General features: G+C 45.7%; 2 long non-coding RNA genes across 2 annotated transcripts in view; one reads left to right on the forward strand and one right to left on the reverse strand.

The window, feature by feature from the left end:
- LOC143765298 (uncharacterized) overlaps nt 1-3146 on the forward strand; it is a 46421-nt gene extending 43275 nt beyond the window's left edge. Inside the window, exons 2-3 of the long non-coding RNA XR_013213359.1 lie at nt 2798-2945; nt 3022-3146. This is a non-coding gene — a long non-coding RNA (uncharacterized LOC143765298). The remainder of the gene's footprint in view (nt 1-2797; nt 2946-3021) is intronic.
- Nucleotides 1-26512, reverse strand: LOC143765297 (uncharacterized). The gene is made up of 4 exons (XR_013213358.1): nt 26287-26512; nt 21933-22051; nt 2771-2926; nt 1-145 (listed from the first exon to the last, which is right to left on the reverse strand). It is a non-coding gene; the product is annotated as an uncharacterized LOC143765297 (long non-coding RNA).
- Nucleotides 26513-26752: the final 240 nt, after the last annotated feature.

Raw genomic sequence — 26752 nt, forward strand, 5'->3', positions numbered from 1 at the left:
TTGCCATGGGCAACTGCACCACCGTATCACTCGTGGGTGCATCAGTGGCTTTGCTTTCTCTGGTTGTGGCTTGTGTTCAGTCTCACATAGACCTGTCCTACACAGTGGTCCGGTTCTGATGCTTGCAAACCAAAAGCTGACACACCTAAACATTAACTAAAAGTTTAAGGCCGGTTTCACACGTCAGTGGCTCCGGTACGTGTGGTGACAGTTTTCTCACGTACCGGAGACACTGACTCACGTAGACACATTAAAATCAATGTGTCTCTGCACATGTCAGCGTGTTTTCACGGACTGTGTGTCCGTTTGAAAAACACGGAGACATGTCAGTGTTCGTGGGAGTGCACGGATCACACGGACGCATTAAAGTCAATGGGTCCGTGTAAAACACGTACCGCACACGGATGCTGTCCGTGTGCAGTCCGTTTGCCGTGCAGGAGGCAGCGCTACAGGAAGCGCTGTCCCCCCAGCATGGTGCTGAAGCCGCCATTCATCCCTTCTCTCCAGCAGCGTTCGCTGGAGAGAAGGAATTAAAAATCAATGTTTTTTTTAAATTATTTTTGTCTTTAAAATAAAGATCCTTGTCACCTCCCCCCTCCCACCCCCTGTACGCCCGCCCGCTGGAAATAAAATACTCACCCAGCTCCCTCGATGCTTCCTCAAGTCGCAGCTTGTCCTGTATGAGCGGTCACGTGGTGCCGCTCATTACAGTGATGAATATGCGGCTCCACCTCCCATAGGGGTGGAGCCACATATTCATCACTGTAATGAGCGGTACCACGTGACCGCTCATACAGGAAGAAGCTGCGGCGCTGAGAGGAAGCATCGAGGGAGCTGGGTGAGTATTTTATTTCCAGCGGGCGGGCGCATAGGGGTGGGAGGTTGCCGGGAACTTGATTTAAACCACAAAAAAAAATATTTTTTTTTTTCATTCCTTCTCTCCAGCGAACGCTGCTGGGAAGAAGGAATGAATTCCGGCTTCAGCACCAGATACAGGGGACAGCGCTTATCTCTAGCGCTGTCTCCTGCACGGTCCGTATGGTCCTCAGTGGGCACACGGGCGGCACACGGCTGCCGCACGTGTGCCACACTGATGTGCCACATGAGCACACGGACACGGATAAATCCGGTACCGATTTTTCCGGTACCGGAATTATCTGGACGTGTGAGACTGACCTAAATGGGAATTGTGGACATGGGCCACTCGCAAGACCCGGACTGGAGTGAGAGACCTGTCCCTTTACCATCCTCCAAATCTCCAAAAATAAAAGCCCATGTCAAGTTTTCTTAAATCTGCCTTGGTCAGATGTTTCACCAAATCCACCCTCTCTTTTATTTTGCACTGTACCCACAGCTGTGGCTGTAATTAAAATGCTCATCCCTGGGGACACATAATGACCCTCGTATATGATTCCCCTCACTGCCCCACAATATATAGTTAGCATGAAATAACATTGCCAAGAGCTGCCCATATGGTCACTGAATATTATATATGTGACAACTACGAAACAATCTATTTCCTTTTCCTAAGTGTCCTTCATGGGCTCTGACCGATTGGATGCATTCCCTCCTCCCTGTTTTATATTGCTATAATTTACTATATAGTCTAGAAAGGTTTATGAACATTTACAGAGAACATTTACAGAAAGCCTGCACATCTGGAAGGAGGAATAACAGTCTATTGGTAGGTGGCACTTTACAAAGATAAACCAGATCTAGACATTGGACATTGTCCTAACTTCAGTAAAGGAAGTACAAGGCATAATTATTCCAGTACACAGTTTTCTATAGAATTAGTTAAAAGATTATTTGAGAGAAAACCCCCAATACTGCCACTATTAGCACTGCTGGCATGAGTGCACCCAGGATTATAGTGTCTCAGAGCATCAGCTCATTAGCAGTGTGTCACAGATCTGTCGCTTGTCAGACTGAGATGTGCACATTGCTGCAATGCAGACTAGTGAACGTCACACATGATGGAGTCCTGGCACTTCAGAAGCTGCTTCTAACCACTAACTACTATGAAGGGCTACAGGCAGCTCTGCTAAAGTGGACCTTAGAAATAGGCTTGTTGTTGGGGAATGAACAGACAATGTGTGCTGACAGGTAGACCAAGCACAAAGCACATCACTGGGTTATTTCACTCTCAGCACACAAGTAGTATGACTGACTCTTACAGGCATCTTTATGTTGGGGGCATCTTTGGACAGTTCTTATAGCTATAATTAGGATTAAGAAGTGGTCCCCTCAGGAATCCTTGAATTCGCTAGAACAGAGCATTATTGTAAAAAGTCACCATTTTTCCAGCAACTCCAGTTGCCAGTTTTCCTGAATGAGCACCAGTGGTGGAGTTGGGCGTCAGGGATATTGAGGAGTCAGGGTGGGAGTTTTGGCTTCCCAATTCCACAACCCTGAGTTGAGCACTATGTAACACTACAATGCCTCATCATCAGGAATACTGTCTTTTGAAGTGGGCCTGCCCAAATGACAAGCTGGTCATAAATGCATAGCTGTCTGTTTCTACCAAACCAGAAGCAAATAAGTCCCAACCACGAGTGCCCTAACCCTGTAGCCAATCAGGGGCCTCCGCAGTCCACTATTGGTCTTGCACAGTGGCAGCAATGGAACGGAAAGTAGAATCCGGTAGTGAGAATGCCTCCTTTTGTCCTTTCTCCAGGGTGGTCTCATTGTGTAGTTTAAAAATATATCAGAAAAACCCTTTAAAGGAGAATCTGTCAGTTTACCTGACATGTCTATGTTATAATCTCACCTGGTAAGGTGGATCTTTATGCTGTAGGTCAGGGTGAGCAACACAGGCTGAAGGTGATGGCGAAGCAGACAGGGCTTGCTGGATGGCGCGTGGATCAGGAAGGACCAGGACCATGGGGTAAGCTGGACGGCAGACAGGCAAGCGGAGCAGGATACACTAGAAGACACAGAGCCAGGTGGGTAGTCATGTACAGGAAATTAAAAAGAATAATTAATCCAAAACTGGCTAATGGCATAGTTGCATGTTATCAGGAGTCAGATAATCAATGTCAGAGACAAAGGCAATCAGAGAACAAACGGCCCACTGCAGGAAGAAATGATGGCACGAGAAAAACAATTGCAGCATGCTGCGAGTGCATCCGATAATTGGATCATGCGCACCCATAAAAGTCTATGAAACATCGAACTGCACTTGGATGTCATTTAAGTACAGTCTGATTACCACGGACACAAAGACAATGGAAAAGATCAAAAAAGTAAGGTTTCTATCTTCTCCACACCTTTGACATGACTCTCTAATTCGAAAGAATCCGCTCACGCTAAGGTGACACTCAGATCAAACTCCGACAGATCAGAGCGACATTAGCATAATCGGCCCGATTGTCTCGCATGAGAGAATTACCATTTAGTGCTACATTCACTGTTAGTTGCTGGTTGTAGAAGTTGCTATGTAAAACCTCACCAGACTGTGAGCCAAAATGCGGAGCCACTCTGAGGGACAGTCATTTATGTGTAGGGCCACCTTGTAAGTCTACGTTCACATTAGCGTTCGGCGCCGCAGCGTCGCCGCATGCGTCATGCGCCCCTATATTTAACATGGGGGCGCATGGACATGCGTTGTGCTGCGTTTTGCGACGCATGCGTTTTTTTGGCCGCAAGCGTTGGGCGCAGGAAACGCAGCAAGTTGCATTTTTTTTGCGTCCAACTTTCGGCCAAAAAGGACGCATGCGTCGCAAAACGCAGCGTTTTAGCGTGCGTTTTGTTACGTTTTTGTTTGCGTTGAGCGTTGCGTCGCCGACGCTGCGGCGCACAACGCAAATGTGAACGTAGCCTTACACTACATTGCCCCTGCAGGGGGAATGCCGGGCTGGTTGTTTATTCACTTTATAACATTATCAGTTTACCAGGAGCACAACAAGAACTTGGACTAGACAAGATAATGGCTGACTGCAGCTCGTAATGGGTGGTGGATTTGCTTGGTAGGAGAATCACTTCAAAGTGTAAGTGCGTGTTACATTTTTTAACACTGAGCACTCAGATTCCCTCCAATGAGAACAGAAGATTGGACAAGTTGAATTCTGATATGCTCGATCTTCCTTTCCCACGACATCTACTGTCACTCTCATACACATTAGATACAGTGGGGGAAAAAAGGTATTTAGTCAGCCACCAATTATGCAAGTTCTCCCACCTAAAAAGATGAGAGGCCTGTAATTTCCATCATAGGTAGACCACAACTATCAAAATGAGAAAACAAATCCAGAAAATCACCTTGTCTGATTTGGCAAGATTTATTTTACAAATTATGGTGGAAAATAAGTATTTGGTCGTTAACAAAAGTTCATCTCAATATTTTGTTATAAATCCTTTGCTGGCAATGACAGTGGTCAAATGTTTTCTGTAAGTCTTTACAAGGTTGGCACACACTGCTGGTGGTATGTTGGCCCATTCCTCCATGCAGATCTCCTCTACAGCAGTGATGTTTTGGGCCTGTCGCTGGGCAACACGGACTTTCAACACCCTCCAAAGGTTTTCTATGGGGTTGAGATCTGAAGACTGGCTAGGCCGCACCAGGACCTTCACATACTTGTTACGAAGCCAGTCCTTTGTTGCCCTGGCGATGTGCTTGTGATCATTATCATGCTGAAAGACCCATCCACGTTTCATCTTCAATGCCCTTGCTGATGGAAGGAGGTTTGCACTCAAAATCTCACGATACATGGCCCCATTCAGGCTAGTTTCACACTAGCGTTAACTGCAATACGTCGCAAATGCGTCGTTTTGCCGAAAATACGCATCCAGCAAAAGTTCTTGCTGGATACGTTTTTTCGTCATAGACTAACATTAGCGACGCATTTGCGACGCATTGCCAAACGTCGCGTCCGTTTTGCGACGCTTGGGCGTGTGGTAGCGGACCGTCGGGAGACAAAAACGTTTTTTGCTCCCGACGGTCCACTTTTTCCGACCGCGCATGCGCGGCCGGAACTCCGCCCCCACCTCCCCGCACTTCCCCGCACCTCACAATGGGGCAGCGGATGCGTGGGAAAAATGCATCCGCTGCCCCCGTTGTGCGGCGGAGACCACCCTAGCGTCGGGAACGTCGGCCCGACGCACAGCGACGGGTTGTTCCCGACGCTAGTGTGAAACTAGCCTCATTCTTTCATGTACACGGATCAGTCATGCTGTCCCTTTGCAGAGAAACAGCCCTAAAGCATGATGTTACCACCCCCATGCTTCACAGTAGGTATGGTGTTCTTTGGATGCAACTCAGCATTCTGTCTCCTCCAAACACAACGAGTTTTGTTTCTATCAAACAGTACTACTTTGGTTTCATCAGACCATATGACATTCTCCCAATACTCTTCTGGATAATCCAAATACTCTCTAGCAAACTTCAGATGGGCCCGGACATGTACTGGCTTAAGCAGGGGGGCACGTCTGGCACTGCAGGATCTGAGTCCCTGGCGGCATAGTGTGTTACTGATGGTAGCCTTGGTTTCGGTGGTCCCAGCTCTATGCAGGTCATTGACTAGGCTCCCCCGTGTGGTTCTGGGATTTTTGCTCACCGTTCTTGTGATTATTTTGACCCCACTGAGTGAGATCTTGCGTGGATCAAGGGAGATTATTAGTGGTCTTGTATGTCTTCCATTTTCTTATTGCTCCCACTGTTGATTTTATCACACCAAGCTGCTTGCCTATTGCAGATTCAGTCTTCCCAGCCTTGTGCAGGGCTACAATTTTGTTTATGGGGTCCTTCGACAGCTCTTTGGTCTTCACCTTAGTAGAGTTTGGAGTGTGACTGTATGAGGTTGTGGACAGGTGTCTTTTATACTGATAACAAGATCAAACAGGTGCAATTAATACAGGTAACGAGTGGCGGACAGAGGAGCCTCTTAAAGAAGAAGTTACAGGTCTGTGAGAGCCAGAAATTTTGCACATTTTTAGGTGACCAAATACTTATTTTCCAGCATAATTTGCAAAATAAATCTTACCAAATCAGACAAGGTCATTTTCTGGCTTTGTTTTCTCATTTTGACTCTCATAGTTGTGGTCTACCTACGATGTCAATTACAGGCCTCTCTCATCTTTTTAAGTGGGAGAACTTGCACAATTGGTGGCTGACTACTTTTTTCCCCACTGTAATTGATGGCTTTAGCAAACATGTGTATGAGCGTGTTTAATCTTCCAGTTATAATGGTATCTAATGTGCAACCCCAGGCTCTTTCCAGATTTAGCTGAATTGCCATTTTTAGTAATACTGACCATTTTTAACCTCACTTGTTTTTCATACCTCTTCTGCTAGTCTGGACATTCCACGGTAATTATCTACAACCTCCATCTGTTTTGTCAGAATTCTGCTTGGACTACAACTTTTTCATTCTTTGCTTATTCCATGTGCTTTGACATGCTATCTGAACACCGCACTGTCATGATCTCTGCAGGCAGAGACCATAGCAAGCCTATAGAGGGACAAGCTCTCGGAAGATGGAACTATACTGACCATGAACTAAGCCTGCCGCGCAACTAGAAATAGCCAGGTAGCATTTCCTATTTATCGCTAGATGCCCAGCTCTGGCCTAAGACCTAAATAGCTAGCAGAGGGAAATATAAGACCTGGCTCACCTCTAGAGAAATATTCCAAAGAAGACAGTAGCCCCCCACATATAATGACGGTGAGTTCAGATGAAACAACAAACGCAGCAGGAAAATAGTCTTAGCAAATTTGAGGTCCGCTTACTAGATAGCAGAAGACAGATAGTATACTTTCATGGTCAGCAGAAAAACACTAACAAAACACCATCCAGAGATTACCTTAAACTCTGGCATTAACTCATAACGCCAGAGTAGCAATCCCTGATCAACGAGAGCTTTCCAGACACAGTAACAAAACTTCAGCTGTGAACTGGAACAAATAGGCAAAACGAAACATGGACAAAAGTCCAACTTATCTAGTAGTTGTCTAGAAGCAGGAACAAGCACTGAGAGGCATCAGATAACATTGTTGACCGGCAAGAAACCACCAGAGAAATGAGCTTAAATAGCGACACCCACTACTGATGGAACCAGGTGAAACAGGAAAGAGGATGACAAGTCCAATTCCACAAGCGGCCACCGGGGGAGCCCAGAATCCAAATTCACAACAGTACCCCCCCCTCAAGGAGGGGGCACCGAACCCTCACCAGATCCACCAGGGCGACCAGGATGAGCCCTATGGAAGGCACGAACAAGATCAGAAGCATGAACATCAGATGCATTGACCCAAGAATTATCCTCCTGGCCGTAACCCTTCCAGTTGACCAGATACTGGAGTCTCCGTCTGGAAACACGAGAGTCCAAAATTTTCTCCACAACGTACTCCAACTCACCCTCAACCAACACCGGAGCAGGAGGCTCAACTGAAGGTACAACAGGTACCTCATACCTGCGCAATAACGACCGATGAAAAACGTTATGAATGGAAAAGGACGCAGGGAGGTCCAAACGGAAAGAAACAGGATTAAGAATCTCCAATATTCTATAAGGGCCGATGAACCGAGGTTTAAACTTAGGAGAAGAGACCCTCATAGGGACAAAACGAGAAGACAACCACACCAAATCTCCAACACAAAGCCGAGAACCCACACGACGATGACGGTTGGCAAAACGCTGAGTCTTCTCCTGGGACAACTTCAAATTGTCCATAACCTGCCCCCAGATGTGATGCAATCTCTCCACCACCGCATCCACTCCAGGACAATCCGAGGATTCCACCTGACCGGAGGAAAATCGAGGGTGAAACCCCGAATTACAGAAAAACGGGGACACCAAGGTGGAAGAGCTGGCCCGATTATTGAGGGCGAACTCTGCCAATGGCAAAAAAGCAACCCAATCATCCTGGTCAGCAGAGACAAAACACCTCAGATATGTCTCCAGGGTCTGATTAGTCCGCTCGGTCTGGCCATTAGTCTGAGGGTGAAAAGCAGATGAAAAAGACAAATCTATGCCCATCCTAGCACAGAATGCCCGCCAAAATCTAGACACAAATTGGGTACCTCTGTCAGAAACAATATTCTCAGGAATACCGTGCAATCGGACAACATTCTGAAAAAACAGAGGAACCAACTCAGAAGAAGAAGGCAACTTGGGCAGAGGAACCAAATGGACCATTTTAGAGAAACGGTCACAGACCACCCAGATGACAGACATCTTCTGGGAAACAGGCAGATCTGAAATAAAATCCATCGAGATGTGTGTCCAAGGCCTCTTAGGAATAGGCAAGGGCAACAGCAGTCCGCTAGCCCGAGAACTACAAGACTTGGCCCGAGCACAAATGTCACATGACTGCACAAAGACTCGCACATCTCGTGACAGGGAAGGCCACCAGAAGGATCTTGCCACCAAATCCCTGGTACCAAAAATTCCGGGATGACCTGCCAATGCAGAAGAATGTACCTCAGAGATGACTCTACTGGTCCAATCATCCGGAACAAACAGTCTATCAGGCGGACAACGATCCGGTCTATCCGCCTGAAACTCTTGCAAGGACCGCCGCAGATCAGGAGAAACGGCCGACAAAATTACTCCCTCCCTAAGGATACCTGTGGGTTCAGAATTACCAGGAGAGTCCGGGTCAAAACTCCTAGAAAGGGCATCTGCCTTAACATTCTTAGAACCCGGTAGGTATGACACCACAAAATTAAAGCGAGAAAAAAATAAAGACCAGCGCGCCTGTCTAGGATTCAGGCGCCTGGCAGTCTCAAGATAAATCAAATTTTTGTGGTCAGTCAATACCACCACCTGATGCTTAGCCCCCTCTAGCCAATGGCGCCACTCCTCAAACGCCCACTTCATGGCCAAAAGCTCCCGATTCCCAACATCATAATTCCGCTCTGCGGGCGAAAATTTGCGAGAAAAGAAGGCACAAGGCCTAATGACGGAGCAGTCGGAACCTTTCTGCGACAACACTGCCCCAGCTCCGATCTCCGAAGCGTCAACCTCAACCTGAAAAGGCAGATTCACATCAGGCTGACGCAACACAGGGGCAGAGGCAAAACGGTGCTTAAGCTCCTGAAAGGCCTCTACAGCATGAGGGGACCAATTAGCAACATCAGCGCCTTGTCTGGTCAAATCAGTCAGTGGTTTAACGACATCCGAAAAACCAGCAATAAATCGGCGGTAAAAGTTGGCAAAGCCCAAAAATCTCTGAAGACCCTTAAGAGAGGAGGGCTGAGTCCAGTCACAAATAGCTTGCACCTTGACGGGATCCATCTCAATGGAAGAGGGAGAAAAAATATACCCCAAAAAGGAAATTTTCTGGACCCCAAAAACGCACTTAGACCCCTTCACACATAAAGAATTAGACCGCAGAACCTGAAAAACTCTCCTGACCTGCTGGACATGAGAGTCCCAGTCATCAGAAAAAATCAGAATATCATCCAGATATATTATCATAAATTTATCCAGAAAATCGCGGAAAATATCATGCATAAAAGACTGGAAAACTGAAGGGGCATTAGAAAGACCAAAAGGCATGACCAAATACTCAAAGTGGCCCTCGGGCGTATTAAATGCGGTCTTCCACTCATCCCCCTGCCTGATCCGCACCAAATTATACGCCCCACGAAGATCAATTTTAGAGAACCACTTAGCACCCTCTATACGAGCAAACAAATCAGTAAGCAATGGCAATGGGTATTGATACTTAACAGTGATCTTATTCAGAAGCCGATAATCAATACATGGTCTCAAAGAGCCGTCCTTTTTTGAGACAAAGAAAAACCCAGCTCCCAAGGGAGAAGAAGATGGACGAATATGTCCCTTTTCCAAAGACTCCTTTATATATTCCCGCATAGCAGCATGTTCCGGCACAGACAGATTAAACAAACGACCCTTTGGATATTTGCAACCCGGTATCAAATCTATGGCACAATCGCACTCACGGTGCGGAGGTAACGACCCAAGCTTGGGTTCGTCAAAGACGTCTTGATAATCAGAGAGGAACTCAGGGACTTCAGAGGGAATGGACGACGAAATAGAAACCAAAGGTAAGTCCCCATGAATACCCTTACATCCCCAGCTCAACACAGACATTGCTCTCCAGTCCAAGACTGGATTGTGAGACTGCAACCATGGCAATCCCAGTACCAAATCGTCATGTAAATTATACAGCACCAGGAAACGAATAATCTCCTGGTGATCCGGATTGATACGCATGGTTACTTGTGTCCAGTATTGTGGTTTATTATTAGCCAATGGGGTGGAGTCAATCCCCTTCAGAGGAATAAGAGTCTCCAAAGGCTCTAAATCAAAACCACAACGATTGGCAAAGGACCAATCCATAAGACTCAGAGCGGCGCCAGAGTCAACATAGGCGTCCGTGGCAATGGATGACAAAGAGCAAATCAGGGTTACAGACAAAATAAACTTAGACTGAATGGTGCCAATGGAAACAGACTTATCAAGCTTCTTTGTACGCCTAGAGCATGCTGATATAACATGAGTAGAATCCCCACAATAGAAGCACAATCCATTCTTCCGTCTAAAATTCTGTCGCTCGCTCCTGGACAGAATTCTATCACACTGCATACTTTCTGGCGTCTTTTCCATAGACACCGCCAGATGGTGCACCGGTTTGCGCTCCCGCAGACGCCTATCAATCTGAATAGCCATTGTCATGGACTCATTCAGACCTGCAGGCACAGGGAACCCCACCATAACATCCTTAACGGCATCAGAGAGACCTTCTCTGAAAGTTGCCGCCAAGGCGCACTCATTCCACTGAGTAAGCACAGACCATTTACGGAATTTTTGGCAGTAAACTTCAGCTTCGTCTTGCCCCTGAGATAGTGCCATCAAAGTTTTTTCTGCCTGAAGTTCCAAATGAGGTTCCTCATAAAGCAAGCCCAAGGCCAGAAAAAACGCATCCACATCGCGCAACGCAGGATCCCCTGCTGGCAATGAGAAGGCCCAATCTTGAGGGTCACCCCTGAGCAAGGAAATCACAATCCTAACCTGCTGAGCAGGGTCTCCAGCTGAACGAGACTTCAGGGACAAATAAAGCTTACAATTATTTCGGAAATTCTGGAAGCTAGCTCTATTCCCTGTGAAGAACTCCGGCAAAGGAATTCTCGGCTCAGATACCGGAGCATGTACCACAAAATCTTGTAAATTTTGTACTTTCGTGATGAGATTATTCAAACCCGCAGTTACACTCTGAAGATCCATTATTGTCAGGTGCACACAGAGTCATACAGAGATTAGGAGGAGAGAGAGAAAAAAGACTGCAGCAAGGCAAACTGGAGGAAAAAAAAAAAAAAAAAAATTCCAGCAGACTTCTTATAACTCTCCTTTCTCAACCTGGGTCTTTAACACTTTATGGGCCGGTCAAACTATCATGATCTCTGCAGGCAGAGACCATAGCAAGCCTATAGAGGGACAAGCTCTCGGAAGATGGAACTATACTGACCATGAACTAAGCCTGCCGCGCAACTAGAAATAGCCAGGTAGCATTTCCTATTTATCGCTAGATGCCCAGCTCTGGCCTAAGACCTAAATAGCTAGCAGAGGGAAATATAAGACCTGGCTCACCTCTAGAGAAATATTCCAAAGAAGACAGTAGCCCCCCACATATAATGACGGTGAGTTCAGATGAAACAACAAACGCAGCAGGAAAATAGTCTTAGCAAATTTGAGGTCCGCTTACTAGATAGCAGAAGACAGATAGTATACTTTCATGGTCAGCAGAAAAACACTAACAAAACACCATCCAGAGATTACCTTAAACTCTGGCATTAACTCATAACGCCAGAGTAGCAATCCCTGATCAACGAGAGCTTTCCAGACACAGTAACAAAACTTCAGCTGTGAACTGGAACAAATAGGCAAAACGAAACATGGACAAAAGTCCAACTTATCTAGTAGTTGTCTAGAAGCAGGAACAAGCACTGAGAGGCATCAGATAACATTGTTGACCGGCAAGAAACCACCAGAGAAATGAGCTTAAATAGCGACACCCACTACTGATGGAACCAGGTGAAACAGGAAAGAGGATGACAAGTCCAATTCCACAAGCGGCCACCGGGGGAGCCCAGAATCCAAATTCACAACACCGCACACTGCCTACTTCCCACTAAACTAGGCTAAATCTACATGGCTCATTTCAGGAAGTATTAATTATGCTTTCTAGGGCCTTAACCCCTTAAAGGGAACCTGTCACCCCCCCCCCCCCCCCCAGGCGTTTGAAACTAAAAGAGCCACCTTGTGCAGCAGTAATGCTGCATTCTGACAAGGTGGCTCTTTTAGTTCTGGGTGCTGTAACTAGAGAAATAATCCGCTTTTTAATTTGTCAGAAATACCTGGTCTTCAGTCAAGGAGGCCGGCGTTTCCCCCCTGCTTCAGACGCCACACAGCTGTCTCTCACATCTTCTTGGCGCCGGGCGCCGCCTCCTCCTCACCGCGGTTTTCAAAATAGCCGGCGCCTGCGCTCTTTTCCCCTGCCTGGTGCAGGCGCAGTGAACGCTGCCCGTCTTTCCTCATATGCAGCCCAGCTGACTGCTTGTGATTCCCAGTCCCGCAGTGACTTATGATTTATTCACATTGCGGGGCTGGGATTCACAGGCGCAGTCAGCTGGGCTGCATATGAGGACAGACGGGCAGCGCTCACTGCGCCTGCACCAGGCAGGGGAAAAGAGCGCAGGCACCGGCTATTTTGAAAACAGTGGTGAGGAGGAGGCGGCGCCCGGCGCCAAGAAGATGTGAGAGACAGCTGTGTGGCGTCTGAAGCAGGGGGGAAACGCCGGCCTCCTTGACTGAAGACCAGGTATTTCTGACAAATTAAAAAGTGGATTATTTCTCTAGTTACAGCACCCGGAACTAAAAGAGCCACCTTGTCAGAATGCAGCATTACTGCTGCACAAGATGGCTCTTTTAGTTTGAAACGACTGGGGGGGGGTGACAGGTTCCCTTTAAGCCCCAAGGGTGGTTTGCACGTTAATGACCGGGCCAATTTTTACAATTCTGACCACTGTCCCTTTATGAGGTTATAACTCTGGAACGCTTCAATGGATCCTGATGATTCTGACAATGTTTTCTCGTGACATATTGTACTTCATGTTGTTGGTAAAATTTCTTTGATATTACCTGCGCTTATTTGTGAAAAAAACTGAAATTTGGAGAAAATTTGGAAAATTTCGCAATTTTCCAACTTTGAATTTTTATGTCCTTAAATCACAGAGATATGTCACACAAAATACTTAATAAGTAACATTTCCCACATGTCTTACTTTACATCAGCACAATTTTGGAACCAACATTTTTTTTTGTTAGAGCGTTAAGGGTTAAAAGTTGACCAGCAATTTCTCATTTTTACAACACCATTTTCTTTTTAGGGACCACATCACATTTGAAGTCATTTTGAGGGGTCTATATGAGAGAAAATAACCAAGTGTGACACCATTCTAAAAACTGCACCCCTCAAGGTGCTCAAAACCACATTCAGGAAGTTTATTAACCCTTCAGGTGTTTCACAGGAATTTTTGGAATGTTTAAATAAAAATGAACATTTAACTTTTTTTCACACAAAATTTACTTCAGCTCCAATTTGTTTTATTTTACCAAGGGTAATAGGAGAAAATGGACCCCAAAAGATGTTGTACAATTTGTCCTGAGTACACTGATACCCAATATGTGGGGGTAAACCACTGTTTGGGCGCATGGCAGAGCTCAGAAGGGAAGGAGCGCCGTTTGACTTTTCAATGCAAAATTGACTGGAATTGAGATGGGACGCTATGTTGTGTTTGGAGAGCCCCTGATGTGCCTAAACATTGAAACCCCCCACAAGTGACACCATTTTGGAAAGTAGACCCCCTAAGGAACTTATCTAGATGTGTGGTGAGCACTTTGACCACCAAGTGCTTCACAGAAGTTTATAATGCAGAGCCGTAAAAATAAAAAATCATATTTTTTCACAAAAATTCTCTTTTCACGCCCAATTTTTTGTGACAAGTGACACCATTTTTGAAAGTAGACCCCCTAAGGAACTTATCTAGATGTGATGTGAGAGCTTTGAACCCCCAATTGTTTCACTACAGTTTATAACGCAGAGCCGTGAAAATAAAAATTCCTTTTTTTTTTTTTCACAAAAATTATTTTTTAGCCCCCAGTTTTGTATTTTCCCAAGGGTAACAGGAGAAATTGGACCCCAAAAGTTGTTGTCCAATTTGTCCTGAGTACGCTGATACCCCATATGTGGGGGGGAACCACCATTTGGGCGCATGGCAGAGCTCGGAAGGGAAGGAGTGCCGTTTGGAATGCAGACTTAGATGGATTGGTCTGCAGGTGTCACACTGCATTTGCAGAGCTCCTGATGTACCTAAACAGTAGAAACCCCCCACAAGTGACCCCATATTGGAAACTAGACACGCCAAGGAACTCATCTAGATGTGTTGTGAGAACTTTGAACCCCCAGGTGTTTCACTACAGTTTATAACGCAGAGCCGTGAAAATAAAAATTCCTTTTTTTCACAAAAATTATTTTTTAGCCCCCAGTTTTGTATTTTCCCAAGGGTAACAGGAGAAATTGGACCCCAAAAGTTGTTCTCCAATTTGTCCTGAGTCCGCTAATACCCCATATGTTGGGGTAAACCCCTGTTTGGACGCACGGGAGAGCTCGTAAGGGAAGGAGCACTGTTTTACTTTTTCAACGCAGAATTGGCTGGAATTGAGATCGGAGGCCATGTCGTGATTGGAGAGCCCTTGATGTGCCTAAACAGTGGAAACACCCAATTCTAACTGAAACCCTAACCCAAACACACCCCTAACCCAAACACACCCCTTACTCTAATCCCAACTCTAACCATAACCCTAATCACACCCCTAACCCGAACATGCCCCTAATCCCAACCACACCCCTAACCCTAATCCCAACTCTAACCACACCCCTAAATCCAACACACCCCTAACACTAATCCAAACCATAACCCTAACCACACCCCTAACCCTAATCCCAACCGTAAATGTAATCCAAACCCTAACTTTAGCCCCAACCCTAACTTTAGCCCCAACCTTAACCCTAACTTTAGCCCTTACACCAACCCTAGCTCCAACTCTACCCCTTGCCCAACCCTAGCCCAACCCTAGCCCTAGCCCCAACCCCAACCCTAATGGGAAAATGGAAATAAATTATTTTATTTTATTATTTTTCCCTAACTAAGGGGGTCATGAAGGGGGGGGGGTTTGATTTACTATTTATAGGGGTTTTTTTTAGCAGATTTTTATGATTGGCAGCTGTCACACACTAAAAGACGCTTTTTATTGCAAAAAATACTTTTGCGTCTCCACATTTTGAGAGCTATAAGTTTTCTATATTTTGGTCCACAGAGTCATGTGAGGTCTTGTTTTTTGCGGGACGAGTTGACGTTTTTATTGGTACCATTTTTGGGCATGTGACTTTTTCTTATCGCTTTTGATTCTGATTTTTGTGAGGCAGAATGACCAAAAACCAGCAATTCATGAATTTCTTTTGGGGGGGCGTTTATACCGTTCCATGTTTCGTAAAATTGATAAATCAGTTTTATTTTTTGGGTCAGTTCGATTACAGCAATACCGCATTTATATTTTTTTTATGTTTCGGCGCTTTTATATGATAAAAACTATTTTATAGAAAAAATTATCATTTTTGCATCGCTTTATTCTGAGGACTATAACTTTTTAATTTTTTCGCTAATGATGCTGTATGGCGGCTCATTTTTTTGCGGGACAAGATGACGTTTTCAGTGGTACCATGGTTATTTATATCCGTATTTTTGATCGCGTGTTATTTCACTTATGATAATAAAGCGTTGTTTTTTGCCTCGGTTTTTTGTTTTTTTTTGTTACGGTGTTCACTGAAGGGGTTAAATAGTGGGACAGTTTTAGAGGTCGGGTCATTACGGATGCGCGATACTAAATATGTGAACTTTAATTGTTATGTTTTTTTTAATTTAGATAAAGAAATGTATTTATGGGAACAATATATTTTTTTTCTTTATTTAGGATTTTTTTTTTTTCTTACACATGAATATTTTTTTTTTACATTATCACATTGTCACCGGGGGGGCATCATGTTATAAGGTCAGATCGCTGATCTGACACTTTGCAGAGCACTGTGTCAGATCAGCGATCTGACAGGCAGGGCTGCAGGCTTACCAGCGCCTGCTCTGAGCAGGCGCTTGGTAAGCCACCTCCCTGCAGGACCCGGAAGCAGCCCCGAGGCCATTTTGGATCTGGAGCCTGCAGGGAGATGGAGGCAGGAGACCCTCGGAGCAACGTGATCACATCGCGTTGCTCCGAGGGTCTCAGGGAAGCACGCAGGGAGCCCCCTCCCTGCGCGATGCTTCCCTATGCCGCCAGAACACTGCGATCATGTTTGATCGCAGTGTTCCGGGGGTTAATGTGCCAGGAGCGGTCCGTGACCACTCCTGGCATATAGTGCCGTATGTCAGCTGCGATAGTCAGCTGACACCCGGCCGCGATCGGCTGCCCTCCCCCCGTGAGCGTGACCGATCGCATATGACGTATTATCCCGTCACTGGGAATTAATGCCCACCCCACCTCGACGGGATAGTACGTCATATGGGATAAAGGGGTTAAAGAAGCACTCTTCCCATAAACATTTTTATCCTCCTAGCGTGTTGCAAGCATCATATTATACAGCACTACGTACATACAATTGCTCATATTGCCTTTCTACCCAGTAAATTCTATTTTTTTCTCTGCTCTATGTAGAAACAAGAAGACTCATTTCCCTGCAGAAATCATTCCCTCTTGAACTCCTGACCCAGCTGCTACCTCCCCCTCCTGCCAGGGATGTTTGCAGCGACTTATGAGTCGTGCAGGGAAAATTTACCTCCTGTTTCTACACAGAGCTACTCTATTTTGAATCATGTGACGTCATAGACCTAATGGAAAGCAGAAGAATTAGCGGAGTAGAAAGGCAAAATGAGCAATTGTAAATACACAGTGCTATATCATATGATGATTGCAATATACTAAGAGGATAAAATGTTGATGGGTGTGCTTATTCACCATAAGAAAAACTGAGATCATTGCATAGGGTCCATCAGCTTGGTCTTTCCATGGTTCTCTAATGAGTGCCAGAAACACTAAGCACAGTCTGAGACTTTGGGCTCGCTCACATGAGCGTGTACCAGGCCGAGTGCTATCTGATGTTTTATCGGATAGCACTAGGCCCAGTGTTATAATATCGGGCAGTGCAGATCTGCGATTCTTTTCTCATGCCGATTTGGTATAAAAAACAATCACAACATGCTGAGAGTGGCCCTGGAATTCGGATCACACGCACTCATAAAAAGTCTATGGGTACTTGTGAAACCTCAGACTGCACAAGGATGTCATCTGAGTGCAGTCTGACAGCCGCGAGCACAGACAATGGAGACATTAAGTTCTACATCTTCTCCACACCTATGATATGATTCTCGCACACGACAGAATCGGATCACACTAAGATGACACTTAGCTTAACCCCTTACTGACCTCGGACGGGATAATACGTCTGAGGTCAGCTCCCCTGCTTTGATGCAGGGCTCCACGGTGAGCCCGCATCAAAGCCGGGACATCTCAGCTGTTTTGAACACCTGACATGTGCCCGCAATAGCGGCGGGTGAAATCGTGATTCACCCGCCGCTATTAACTAGTTAAATGCCGCTGTCAAACGCAGACAGCGGCATTTAACTACCGCATCCGGCCGGGCGGCCGGAAATGAGCACATCACCGACCCCCGTCACATGATCGGAGGTCGGCGATGCTTCTCCATTGTAACCATAGAGGTCCTTGAGACCTCTATGGTTACTGACCGCCGGTAGCTGTGAGCGCCACCCTGTGGTCGGCGCTCACAGCACACCTGATTTTCTACTACATAGCAGCGAACAGCAGATCGCTGCTATGTAGCAGAGGCGATCATGCTGTGCCTGCTTCTAGCCTCCCATGGAGGCTATAGAAGCATGGCAAAAGTAAAAAAAAAAAAGTGAAAAAAAGTGAAAAAAAAAAAAAAATATATAAAAGTTTAAATCACCCCCCTTTCGCCCCAATCAAAATAAATCAATGAAAAAAAAAAATCAAACCTACACATATTTGGTATCGCCACGTTCAGAATCGCCCGATCTATTAATAAAAAAAAAGCATTAACCTGATCGCTAAACGGCGTAACGAGAAAAAAAATCGAAACGCCAGAATTAAGTTTTTTTGGTCGCCGCGACATTGCATTAAAATGCAATAACGGGCGATCAAAAGAACGTATCTGCACCGAATTGGAATCATTAAAAACGCCAGCTCGGCACGCAAAAAATAAGCCCTCAACTGACCCCAGATCATGAAAAATGGAGACGCTACGGGTATCGGAAAATGGCGTAATTTTTTTTTTTTTTTTTTAGCAAACTTTGGAATTTCTTTTCACCACTTAGGTAAAAAATAACCTAGTCATGTTAGGTGTCTATGAACTCGTAGTGACCTGGAGAATCATAATGGCAGATGAGTTTTAGCATTTAGTGAACCTAGCTAAAAAGCCAAGCAAAAAACAAGTGTGGGATTGCACTTTTTTTGCAATTTCACCGCACTTGGAATTTTTTTCCCGTTTTCTAGTACATGACATGGTAAAACCAATGATGTCGTTCAAAAGTACAACTCGTCCCGCAAAAAATAAGCCTTCATATGGCCAAATTGACGGAAAAATATAAAAGTTATGGCTCTGGGAAGGAGTGGAGTGAAAAACAAACACGGAAAAACGAAAAATCCCAAGGTCATGAAGGGGTTAATCTCTGAGAGAGTTAGATCCGAGTGACATTTCCATAATCAGCCTGATTCACTCACCTGAGAGAATCATCGCTTGTTTGACCCCTGTCTTAATGGAACTTGTCATGAGGCACTTCCCATGTAATCCGAGAGGAGCAAGATGTAGTTGCAGTGACACTGATTCCAGCAATGTATCACATGCTGAGCTGCTTGCTGCAGTTTTGATACAATCACTGTTTTATTTGCTGTAGATCTACCAGTTCTCTGAATACTGAGCTCTGTATCACCTCTCCCACACCACTGATTGGCCGCTTTCTGTGAACACTCTGCATAGGCAGAAAGCTGCCGATCAGTGTTGGAGGCAATATTTCACAGAGAAAGAAGACTACATGGCACGAGACAGCTAGTCTTCTAGTGATAATCTCCTGTGGATAAAACGCAGATTTTATTGGAGCTGCAACAAGCAGCTTAGTAAGTGTCACATCGCTAGCATCTGGGTCTCTCTCCTACATCATGCAACTTTCAGATGACATAGAAAAACTTGCTCCCAGATTTATTCTAATGGGGTTGTCTGAGACTTGCATATTGATAAATTAATAAGGCACCTTCACCAATCAGCTAGTACCTGCTTCAGAAGTTGCCAAATAAAAGCAATTTATTGGCCAGAATATAGCACCCCCCCTCCACACTATCTCCTTGGAGATCAGGTGCAGTACCTGGCTGCGGCCACTAAATGTACAGGGCTGCTATGTTTTCGCTCGTACATTGTTTATTTCTGGCATCTGCTAGAGCAGGTAACCGCTGACTGGTGCTGGGTGTAGGACCCCCAACAATCTGATTTTGATAATTTATGCTTTGGATAGGTGATCAATACGTAAGTCCATGACAACCCCCTCTACTACAGTACTGTCAGAATTTCCAGTCATTGACGCACCTTATGACACATCAACTATATTTTACATTTCCTATTTAACCCTCGACAACTCCTTAAATAAAGCTGGAGAAGGAGGAAAACCAACGAATGGCTGTTTGTCTGTCTTCTGAAAATCATCAGGGCAAAGGTCATATCACCACAAACATTTTTTTTTTCGTCTGGCTACACATTTACCCAGCCAAATGAATGGGCAACTGTGTAAACAACTGAAATAACTGGAGTCGCACTTTGTTGGTAGTTCTTTGCTATGGCTGATGGTTTAGAGTCCTTGAGTCCTTCTTGTTATGTGTAGATCATATGTAAATCGTATGTAGACATATAATTATATCCACATTGGAAAATAAAGACAATATCAATAATATTCTTGCATTTTTTTTAACTGTACATCAACCACAAAAGGTAAATTTATTCTCCAGGTTGTACCGGTTAAAACAATACCAATTACGGTAAGTCTATTAATAATTACACAAAAGTTAAAGTAACATCAATCTCCGACAGACAGAGGTGCCGACATTGCTGGTACGGAGCTGCAGCGAGTGAAGGGTATGCACTGTTTTTATTTTAATTGGGGTCCTAAATTGATTAAGCTGGGTTGGTCCAGTAGTGGACGCCCCTTTTAATAAAAATAAATGTATACGGTAAATTTGCTTTTCAGGTGGCTTTTACTAGATTGTAATCCTTTTTATAGAATTGTAAAAGCCTTCTTGAAAAGTGATGGTGACATGTCAGTGCAGCGCCCCAGAGACCTGGTCGTTGCAGTACTGATGCTCCGCCGCTAAGGGGGGCTATGGTACGTCTGATGGCACTGAAGGAGTTCACCTGACCAGGTATCACAGACACCAATACACTTCACAGTCTGGCCTCCAGGGGGAGCTAAGGGTGCTATGTATTAGGCCACGCCTCACAATCTGGTAAAACTGGGGGTTAGATAGGAAGTTAGACAGAAGCTGACTGGGTTGGAACCAGGCAACATCCTCTGACAGAGGGTGTTGCAGGGGAAGATTCAGATTCAGGGGGTCCCTGTCAGGGGTGGGATCCTGACAGAGGCCTAGCGAACAAGGCAGAACGTTAAGGAACCGCGCCTGCACTACATCGCGGCGGTATCTCAAGAAAGGACAAGAAACGAGGTTTATTGTGAAGAGTGAGAAACGAGATCATAGCAAAAAGGAGAAACACCAGTAGGAGTCGTGCCATAAGATCGAGGCAACATCCTACTGAGGCGCGTAGCCGGAACGCCGAGGAAGTATTGGGCTCCAGGCATTACTTCAAACCAACGGCAGGACAGTTAATTATAGGTTGGCTGTCTCACCTAAATCACCTAAGCAGACATAGGGGGCAACTGTGGGAGAGGGGCGACGCTAGGGTCCCGGAAGAACTCCAGGCCTACCCGTCATACGGGTGCGTCCTAGCCATACCATCTGGGGGACGGAGAAGAACATCAGAACAGACATGAGTTGTGGGAAAGAACATCAGAAACAGACACAACAGTTGTGAGGACTATCCCATGGTGCTCAGCAGGGAAGGACTACAACACACAGGCGCTAGAAGGTAGGCACAGATTTCCACCTGCAAAGGGAACTCTGGAGGTGCCATCGGACCGGCCGGTCTCAGCCAGCCCTGTTAGCAGTGCTCTGGATTGCGGATCCTGAAGCCTTCAGTAAAGAGGTAAAGAGACTGTAACCCTGTGTCCTCGTTATTCATCGCGACCTGCACCACGCACCATCACCCACACCTTTCATTGGACGCCCCTTAGCAGGGTCACGGACCGAGTCTAGCCACCGTGACAACCCCAGAACTGAGACAGAGAGGCCCGGTACTGAGTACCCCGCAGCCCTGCGTCTGGGGGTGCTCCATCAGCAGTTCTGATGGGTGGCAGTGCTGTGCCCCGTTCGCTTCGGATTGGGTGCACAGAAAGGCTCCTTCTGCTTAACAAAGAGCTGCGCAGATGCAAGCAGCACAAGGGTGTGCTGAGCGCTGCTGCCCCTTCGTTTTAGTAGTTGGTTAGGTCCTCAGCACAGAGATCCCCACAGATCAATACTACTGACACATCACTATAACATAGCAAAAGTTTTTTATATGGATTATTACCCTTTAAAGGAAACGTTAACAGTCAGCTCTTGGAGCAAGGAGTATTGGGGGTGCCATGTGGCTGGCTGCTTCCTGCACACATTATACACACTCACACACATGCTGGCAGCTCCGCAAACATTCCACCATCTAAACAATGAGAGAGGAAGTGACTCACCCTCCCACACAAAGGACGGCTTCTCCTGCTTTTTCTGTATGGCTACCCAAGTTTTCATGAACGGCACGGGGCGAGTCCGGTGTTCAAAACACTTCATCACAGCATAATGAAGGCAACTACTGTAGGTAGCAAAGAGTAGAGGAGAAAGAATTGGTTATTGAGGACATGCAGGAATACAGTTTTACTAAAGAAGCTAGTTATTGGCAATATATGTAATACTTACAGTGAAAACTAGCTCCCATTAAAACATCTTAAATGGAGTCTATCAGTAAGATCACCCCTCCCCACCCCCCAGAAAAAAAATGTGCATATGCTAGTATACAGAATTTGGTCTTTAAAATGTAATACACCCACTGACACCTTTTATATCTTCTATCTGTTGCTGCATTTCATAATTAGCGTTTCCGTTCATAAATGAGGCATTAGATGTTGTGGGCATGACAGAGCACTTCCTGAGCCTTTGCCTTCCCTGGGTTATTTCCCTGCTAGCACCAGCCTCATTAGCATGATTGAGCTCCCTGTATATGTGATGTTAGAGGCCAGGAAAGGAAATAAGACAGTGAGCTATCAATCAAGCTAAAGCAGTAGGGGCAGGGTAGGGAAACAACCTTGGAAGTCAATGACTCCTCAAGTTCTCTGCTACACCCAGAGTACTTAACATCGAATTCGTACATGAATAAAAGCACTAATTATAATTGAGAGTGCAGCAACAAATAGAATATATAAAGGCTTGCTTGCCCATATGTGCAGTTTGAGGGGAGGGGTGGTTTCATCTTCCTGACATATTCACTTTAAAATATTTACATGACAATAAGCAGCTGATACCTTCAGCAGCAAATTGTAATTTCCCTGGAGCAAAATCACAGGGGAAACTAGATATGACACACTTCAGACTGAAATCAGTGGGCAGAGCATATAATCGGTCCTTTGTAACTTGCTCTCTGTCACTCCAGCTCTATTCTCTGGTCAGCGCCACCTCCTCCTCCTGTTGCTTCTTAACTTACAGCTTCTTTGCCAGAAATCACACAGCATAAAGGATGGAAATTACATCAGTTAGTCTGGAATTTTTCACAGAAAGATTGTGTGATGATCATTTTGCCCTGTAATTAAAGGGATTCTCTGGGCACAAAGAATAGATGAATTATCAGCACGGTGGCTCAGTGGTTAGCACTGTAGCTTTGCAGCGCTGGGGTCCTGGGTTCAAATCCCACCAAGGAAAACATCTGCAAGGAGTTTGTATGTTCTCCCCGTGTTTCCTCCTACATTCCAAAGACATGCTTATAGGGAATTTAGATTGTGAGCCCCAACTGGGACAGCGATGATAATGTGTGCAAACTGTAAAGCGCTGCGGAATATGTTAGTGCTATATAAAAATAAAGATTATTAACTATCTGCAATAGAAGATCAGTGGAGGGGGAGTCAACACAAGACCCTCACTGATTGTTTGTTAGAGCTGAATGTAAACATTAAACAGCTCTGCTCAATGTGTAGCAGCCATTACAGGGTGCTGAAGGACCGCTCCTATCTAAGAGAATAGGAGCAGATCTGTATTCCTCGGCAGCAGCTGATACATATTGAAAATGATTACAATTGATAGATGGGAGTACCAGGTGCCGCCCCCCCCAAAATGGTCTGATATTGATGATCTGTTTTGAGGAGGTTCACCAATATTGTATACTTTAAAGCTACGTTCCCTGTCATGGTTCCCAATGGCAAGGGAACGTAAGAAACATATAAGTAACGAACGAGCTCTCGGGTGATGGAAACTCGAGTTGACCGTGAGCTAAATCTACCACACAACTAACAGTAGCCAGGGAGCATACCTACGGCTTCCTATATGCCACGCGCCAGCCGGAGGACTAACTACGCCTGGTAGAGGAAGAAACAGACCTGGCTTACCTCTAGGGAAATACCCCAAAAGATGATAGCAGCCCCCCACATGTAATAACGGTGAATTAAGAGGAAAAGACATACACAGTATGAAAGTAGATATAGCAAAGAGAGGTCCACTTACTAGATACAAAAGAGGACTTCACGGTCAACTGAAAACCCTTTCAAAAACCATCCTGAAATTACTTTAAGACTCCTGTGTCAACTCATGACACAGGAGTGGCAATTTCAGCCCGCAAGAGCTTCCAGCTACAGAGAATTACAAAAACTGCAAACTGGACAAAAGGTACAAAACAAAAGGACAAAGTCCACTTAGCTGATCAGCAGACTAGTAGCAGGAACATGCAACCGAAGGCTCTGGTTACAATGATGACCGGCAAGGAAATGACTGGAGAGCAAGGCTAAATAGGAAACTCCCAAACACTGATGGAAGCAGGTGAACAGAAGAAGCAAAGTGCAAACAAGTCACCAGTACCACCAGCAACCACCAGGGGAGCCCAAAAAGCGGATACACAACAGTTCCCATGATGAGCTTTTGGTGACTTTTCATGCTGCAGATTTTCTGCACCGTGTTTGTACCTATTTGATTACTTTCGGGTTTTTTTTATGTATTTTTATCACTGCGGGTTATGTCCCTTTTTGGCACATCATGTTTTAATCAAAACTGCTTAGTTTTTTATATTTCCTGGTATTTGGTTTTGACAAAACCGTATTGATACTCGTGCAGATTACATGCGTTTTTGATGGGTTTCAGCTGTGGAAACACACTTAATATGCATGTGCATTTTTACCTATGGAATTTGTACATGTAATGCCAGTCTGTGGGCAAAATGTGCACAGAGAACACAGCGTATCCGCAAGAGAAATTGACACGTTGTAGACTTGGAACACACACTGCAGGTCAGTTTACGGTAAGTTAAAAAAAAGACACTGTGGGCATGAGAGGACTCTAAATTCCATCCACTCTTCTGGAACAGTAAGACGCTGCGGATTTGATGCAATGAAAATACACAGCGTCAAAAATTCACCAAGAACTCATTGTGGGCACACAGCCTTAGGCTACTTTCACACTAGCGTCGTGTGACGTACGTCGCAATGCGTCGTTTTGGGAGAATAAACGCATCCTGCAAAGTTGCCTGCAGGATGCGGTTTTTCTCCATAGACTTGCATTAGCGACGCATTGCCACACGTCGCATCCATCGTGCGACGGATGCGTCGTGTTTTGGCGGACCGTCGGCACAAAAAAAACGTTCCATGTAACTTTTTTTGTGCGTCGCGTCCGCCATTTTTGACAGCGCATGCGCGGCCGAAACTCTGCCCCCTCCTCCCCGGACTGCAGAATGGGCAGCGGATGCGTTGGAAAACTGCATCCGCTGCCCACGTCTTGCAGCGTCTGTCGGCCTGACGCATTGCGACGGGCCCGTACCGACGGACCATTGTGAAAGAAGCCTTAGGCTGCCGTCACACTAGCAGTATTTGGTCAGTATTTTACATCAGTATTTGTAAGCCAAAACCAGGAGTGGAACAATCAGAGGAAAAGTATAATAGAAACACGTCACCACTTCTGTATTATCACCCACTCCTGGTTTTAGCTGCTGATGTAAAATACTGACCAAACACTGCTAGTGTGACGGCAGCCTTGGGGAACCTAACAGCCGACCCATGGGCAGCACAGAACAGACGACCCATGGGCAGCACAGAACAGACCATCGCTGCATCATATCGGCCATGTTTACAAACATAGTTTACTAGACACAAGGGACTGATGCGGCAGCGTTCAGAGAAAAACATGATTTAGTAGAGAGGAGCTAGTCCGACAGGGGTGCCATGGCCAGCACATCGCCGTACGCTCTGGATGCCATGCTGTATATGTTTGCTGATGTCGCAGAATATTGTAATCTGCTCTATTATTCCATTTTTTAGGGTTTTTTTGACGCTTAGGCTTTTTGCATCAGGCACAATCAGGTGAATGTTGGAAAAAACAGATGCAGAGCAGATTGTGAAAAACTGATGCGACAGATCCATTTTTTCGACGGATCCGACTAGCATATCCAGATAATTGGATAGAAAAAATTTGGAGCATGGAGCATGCTCAGTTTAAAAAAACGGAATCCGGTGCTGGAATCGGTCATTTTCCGGATCCGGCACCTTCCGACTCCCATTCTAGCAAAGCGCTGAATCCGGCGCTTCCGGCTTTTTCGCCGGAGACAAAAAATGTTGCTATGGGAAACCGGAAACGGCAGATTTGCCGGATCTGGCGAAAACTGGATGAAACACAGTGTCATGCGGCACTAATACAAGTCTATGGGAAAAAACGGATCCGGCGGCAACATTCACCGAATCCATTTTTTTTTTTATTTTAGCCGGATTGAGCCTGACAGCGAAAGTAGCCTTCCCAATATGGCAGCCATGATCCCAATTCTGAGGAGCAGCGCCACACTCTCGGGAGGTCGCAGCAGCTTACACTCTATAACGTTCCATGACATGGGAAGAAGCCCCTGCACACACGGCAGAAGGGCAGTGCACTTCCCTCAGCCTCTCACTCCACACACGAGCGTTTAGCTTCCGTTAGTAGAATGCGAGGACACGGCAGTACACGGGCTGCAGGCCTCCCAACAGGCCTCCATGCTCGCACACACGCGGCGGCCCCACGGCCTTTCACCCTCACAAAGTCCTCATGAACTTGGCCACATTTCCCTGTTGTCACATACGGGCACTCGCCGTCCAATCAGACAAACCGAAGCCTCGTAGCCCCGTGTTCAAACTCTACTGCGAGGGCCAATCAGCAGCGACCCGGTCTGCTTAGCTCCTCCGAACCAATCAGCGAAAGGCATGACTGTCTCTGCGCTCGTCAACACAAGAGGTCAGCCAATCGGCACGATCCAAAACATCAAGAAGGGCGAGTACAACACTGGCGAAGAGAATTCCAC

Source organism: Ranitomeya variabilis, chromosome 4 (assembly GCF_051348905.1).
Source record: "Ranitomeya variabilis isolate aRanVar5 chromosome 4, aRanVar5.hap1, whole genome shotgun sequence".
In the NCBI taxonomy this organism is placed as follows: Eukaryota; Metazoa; Chordata; class Amphibia; order Anura; family Dendrobatidae; genus Ranitomeya; species Ranitomeya variabilis.